Here is a 6,312-nt window from a genome sequence, read left to right on the forward strand (position 1 = left end):
CCTGAAAATAGTAAATGTTAAGATGAAGACTCTGTTTCTTGAGGTCATCATCAGTAACAGTTTCATAACAACTCTTACAACTTTCAGCCGTAAGGATACCAGAACAGTTTAGTGAACTTTAGCCAAACTGTGTATTGCTAATCTATTATTCTAGAAATGTGTGACTGCAATACAGTCCTGGGTTTATGATTGACCTGGCCCTGTTTGACATGAAAATACCAGAAAAGAAATAGCAGTTAACTTGTTGGGTTTTTTTTTTCATAGAACTCCTCTGCTTTCAGAATTCATTATTACATAAATATAGATAATGTAGGAAATATTTTAATGAAGACATTCTTATGTTACATAAAATCATCTTCTGATCCACATTATTTTTTTCATACATAAAGAAGAGCAAATTATTAGGGCAATTTACTACATACAAACGATTAAAAGGCTAATCACTTTAGTGAACTGAGATTTAAGTAGTAATTTCCTTCTCCAAGAAAGTATGTATATGTATTTTGTGAATATTTAAGCAAAATAAAATATGAAGCTACTTAATCTACAGTTTAAAACAAATGCATGGACTCAGAAACAAGAACTTGAAATACAGATGTTCTGAAGCAAAATAAGAATGGACATAACAAAAAAGAGCATGATACTTGATGTTGGAAGACATTATTAATAAAATCTGATCTAACTACCCAAAAAATTGCAGACATGAACACAATGAAGTGTTGTGTGGAGCTGAAAATACATAGGATAGATAATTATTTAAGGTAAATTATGGAGAAAAGTCAAATCAGAATGGGAAAAAATGGGCAAATAAGATTTACATTCACACAGTCAGTGGCAATTTTTAAAAGAATTAAAATAATATGTGTATTTTTCTGTCACTACAGTCTCATACAAAAGGAGTCCACACTGCTTCTAGGTCATGAATGACAAAAGCTCTCTAAATCAGAAGGTCCCTCTCTGTGCCCAGAAAAACTTGTGAATACAGATAGAAAGCTATTAACAACTACTTCCTCATAGCAAACAAATTCCTAAATAATTCTCTCCCTCTATAACCTGTAACAGAGTTGCTGTCAGGTATTACTCTCAGGAATGCACTGGTAAAGGGCTCAGATATTTTGGATCTCATATACTCTACTTTTTTGCATTGTGGAACAACACAATTTTTTTTTATCATAGCAGGTGACTGCATGACTTTCTCCATAGTTAATATTACATGATTTATCCCTCCTCAATACTTCTTAGGATTACACTGAATTCATAGATTAAACTGAACTTCTTGTACCAGCTAAGCTTTTTATTTTATTTTAACTGCATCCTAGCAAGACAATCAATATATTGTTCTTAACAAACTAAGCCCCCTCTACCCAGAATTATTATCTCCTGAAAAGTGGATGTCAGGGAATGGAGTGAACACCACAAGTTTTCAGATACTTTAAAATTTCAACCAACAAACTAGTTAAGCAAAATTTGCATATAGTCATTGCATAAGCAAAAACCTGCATTTGCATGCACCAAGATTACATTTTCCCACCCTTATGCGAGATTCAGCTGACAAGAACAGCAAATTAAAATTCTTGCTGTAAATATTTTTGAAAATGTAATGATCATATGCTTTTTTAACAAATAATGGATGCGAATCCCCTTAAATTCCAGATGAATAATAGAAAACTGACTAGAATACTAGTCAGATTTTCTTAACCTGAAAAATACATGTAAGCATTTAATTCATAATTGAAAAAAAACAATACACCACCCGGGCATAAGTAGCTATAGGTTCTTGTGAAGGTTTCTTGAACTAAACCTCGAGGTTTATAAAACATATGCACAGCTCCCATTGAAATTAGTGACTGGATTCCAGTTGGACTTGATCTGCCAGCAATGCAAGGCAGCTACAAATCTAATTCAGAAAATCAGTCTGAAATCATCTGTCTGAAACACTATATTTGATGTAAGGCATATTAACTAAATATTAGAATCTGTTAAGTATTAGGAAGAAAATCTTGATGTTTGTACTTTATACACTGTCAGTCCTCTCTTTGGAAGATAATAATTTCAGTCATGGGTAGTTTTGTTTGAGATTTTAACATAGTATAATATATTCTGAGTTGCTTATTAAATTAAAAATAAAAAAGCAAACAACAACAGTGAACTTCAGAGTGAAATTATTACACTTTACAAAATACTATATCACAAAGGCAGTATAATATTAACACCCCCCCCATACTAATTTCATAGCCTTTCAGGAAAAATTAATGGGTTTAATATATGGAAAAATCATTCTATCATAGACACTGAAAATTTAGTCATATTTGTTTTGAACTGTGTTTATGTTGTCATCTAGAGCCCTAAGAAAGAGAGCAAGTAGCAATTTATTTTTGGAAGTTATAAAAGGCAAAATAGCGTAGATATCTTTTAAAGGCCACAGTAAAATACCCAGAAGAATACACACCACAGCTCTAGGAAAAAAAAAGACTCTCTGTGTGTAACAATTTTGAACATGCCACTCTTGGAAAAATACAGTAATTTATGTTCAAGGTAATTAAACTGGTGAGACAGGAAGAGATGGTCCAAGGTAAGTTTAGAGAAAAAGTCCTTTGGATTGGAGATTTCTATTCTAAAATGCATGTTTCACTTGTACTGTAAATGAAGATGCTTATCATTACAAAAGATCTTTTATTACAAAACCAGAGTTTCATGGGATTAAAATGGAATTAATAGGTTTTTAGGGTTTTGTTTTGTTTTGTTTTCTTTCTCTTTTTTTTTTAACAGAATGAACAGTCACAAGAATACAAAAAATTTAACAAGGGATGCTCAGATAAGATTAAAGGAAATATATGCCACACTGTGTTATGTTGATTTTGGCTGGACACTAGTTGCCCAAAATTACTCTAGCCCTCCTCTCCTCAGCTGAGCTGGGGAGAGAAAATACAACCAAAGGCTCTTGGGTTGGGAGAAGGACAAGAAGGACTTTCCATCCCAGAGAAAACAGACTCAACTCATGGAATATAATTTAGTTTATTAAGCAAAATGTTAATGTATTAATCAAATCCTAGTAGGGTAATGTGAAGTAAAACCTAAACCTTGAAAGATTCCTCCCATCGCTCCCTTCTTCCCAGGCCCGACATCACTCCTGATTTGGCTTTACTTCCTCTCCCAGCAGTGCAAGGGGTTAAGGAATGGGGGTTGCAGGCGGTTTATCACATGTTGTTTCTGCTTTTCCTTCTTTCTCTCATTCTTCCCCTGCTTCAGCATGGGGTCTCTCCCATGGGAGACTCCTCCACAAACTTCTCCAGTTTGATTGCAACTTTCCATAGGTTGCGGTCATTCAGAAACAGCCTGCTCCAGCATAGGTCCACCATGGGGTCCCAAGTCCTTCCAGCCAACCTGCTCCAGCACAGGCTCCTCTCTTCACTGGGCCACATCCTGCCAGATACCCGATCCAGATACCCCAAGGAGACACTTCCATCTTTGGATGTATCCACTTACTCTCTAGCAGGGTCCTCAATGGGCTGCAGGGGAGAATCTATTCCACCATGGACCCTCCATGGGCTGCTGGGGCACAGCTCCCTCACCATGGTCTGCACCATGGGCTGCAGGGGAATCTCTGCTCCAGCACCTGGAGCACCTCCTCCCTCTCCTTCTTCCCTGACCTTGGTGTCTGCAGGGCTGTTTCTCTCATATATTCTCATTCCTCTCTCCAGCCACTGCTGCCTAGCAGTTTTTCACCCTTTCTTAAATGTTATCCCAGAGGCCTTGGCCAGACCCGGCCTTGTAGCAGTCTTGGAAACAGCTGGAATAGGCTTTGTTGAACAGGGGGGAAGTTTGTCATGGAAACCACCCTTGTAGTCCTGCCATTGCAAAAGTTTTCCATACAAACTTAATGCAATCACACAAAATCATTCAAATTACTGTTTGCTTAACTTTAGATATAGCAGTATTTTGCTGGATTAGGTGCATGGATATGAATCTTTCTCCAAAGATTAGGCAATCAGAAATAGCAATTACATGGTTTTGAAATACTGGTTTGTTAAATTATATTTATTTATATTCTTACACTGTTGGAAATACGCAGAAAATAATGATTCTGAGCACATGGAGAAATGTAAAGCAGTCTGAAGTTGCGAGCTGAAGCCCTAAACTGTGAATTTCAATGTCAGTATAGTACAATTGAACCCCTGTTAGTAATACATACATATGTATGTATGTATAGAACAGAAGTCAACCAGTAGAACAACTGCTGAATGCACAATCTGAAGACAAATATATAGTCTATATGTTTGAAGAGATAAAAGCTCTAAGGGAGTGCTCACTTTTGCAGGAAAAAAGTCAATAATTTTCTAACTATATGGTAATTTTTATGAACATAAATGGATGGTAAATAACTGCAAATTTCTATATGACCAAATGATAATTATGTTTTTTATTTGAAATAGTCATCAAGAAATTGAAGCAGGTAATTAAATTGACTCATCTACTTCCATCAAATTTGTAAAACTACATAATAAAGTCAGTCAGAAACATGAATTTGGGGTATACACTCTTCCCTGGAAATTGCTGAAATTACATTGTTTATAAATATATATGTGAGACTATTTGCATATGTAGAATCCAAAGAGCTTTATATTAGGCAAGGCCACTAATTTCAGCAATGTTAGCCCAGGTGACAGTCATTGAAGGTCTCTGCCTAGGTTCATATGAGGGACTAGCCTATCCCACCCCAAAACAGTCATAGTACAGGCTCAGTCTGGCACCTTTCACCACAATATTCCCCCAGTGCTGAAGAAAAGTAGTAACACTGTGACCAAACAAACAGCTGGTAGCATAGTGGTGTGTGTGGAAGGACCTTTCTTTGAAAGATGAGCATTCGAGTACTTGAAGAGCAGCACAAAGGAATTCCTGCCTCTTCAGTCAGCAAATAATCTTCATCTAGATCTCAACTTAAATGCCTGTATGCAAGTGCATGTAGCATGGGAAATAAACAAGAGGAGTTAGAGAGGTGTGCTATGATCTTATTGGCATCACAAAGATGTGGTGGGATGGCTGTTATGACTGGACTATAAAAATGGAATGATACAGGCTCTTTAGGAGGGTCTGGCAAGGGAGACAAGGAGGGGATGCCATGCTCTGTGCCAGTGACCAGCTGGAGTGCATGGAGCTCTGAATGCCTGGGGACAGATGAGAAGTTGACCAAGAGACACCAAGCTGTGTGATGCAGTGCACATGCTGTAGGGAAGGGATGCCATCCAGAGGGGCCTTGACAGACAGGAGAGGTGGGCCCATGTGAATCTCATCAAGTTGAACAAGGCCAAGCGCAAGGTCCTGCATCCAAGCCGGGTCAATCCAAAACACAAATACAGGCTGGGCAGAGAATGGATCAAGACTAGCTGAGGAAAGGACTTGGGGGAGATGGTGGATGAGAAGCTCGACTTGGCAATGTGCAATCATAGCCCAGAAAGCCAACTACACTGGGCTGCTTCAAAAAAGATATGACCAGCAGGTCGAGGGGGGGGATTTTTCTCCTCTGCTCTTGTGAGACCTCACCTGGTGTGCATGCTTTGGGCTGGAGCACCTCTCTGCTGAAGACAGGCTGCGAGTTGTTCAAACTGAGGAAGAGAAGGCTCTGGGGAGACCTTATAGCACCTTCCAGTGCCTAATGCAAACCTACAAGAGAACTGGAGAGGGACTTTTTACAGGGGCAGTGACAGAATAAGGACATTCAAACTGTAAGAAGGTAGGTTTTGATTAGATATTAGGAAGAAGTTCTTTACTGTGATCATGGTGAGACTCTGGAATAGGTTGCCCAGAGAATCTGTGGATATCCCACCCCTTGAAGCGTTCAAGGCCAAGTTGGATGCAACTTTTATGCAACCTGGTGTAATGAAAAGTGTCCTACCTATGGCAGGGGATTGAACAAGGTGATCTTTAAGGTCCCTTCCAACCCAAATACTTTACGTTTCAATGAAATAACTGCCCTTCCAATTTTCCTTTCCTTTTACTTTGAAATTTCACATTTCCACCCCCTGGGTAGAATTTGTCTCTCCTCTTATGCAGGACTTACTTGATCTTCCTTTTTGTCAGCAAGTATAACATAGTCCATGTAAAATTTTATAAAATAAAACCAAATTTCAAGATGATACGTCAACTGGCTTAATGGAATGACAGGAAGCTATCCAAAGTTTTTTATTGTGTATTTCCTTATGGGGATTTGAAACTAAAATAAAATATAGATAGCCAAGACAAAGGAGGAAGTAAGGACCATAAAGGTTCATAAACAATATTTTTAGCATGCTAAAACCAGGTCTAACAAGTACG

Source organism: Corvus cornix, chromosome 1A, assembly GCF_000738735.6.
Source record: "Corvus cornix cornix isolate S_Up_H32 chromosome 1A, ASM73873v5, whole genome shotgun sequence".
Taxonomy (NCBI): domain Eukaryota; kingdom Metazoa; phylum Chordata; class Aves; order Passeriformes; family Corvidae; genus Corvus; species Corvus cornix.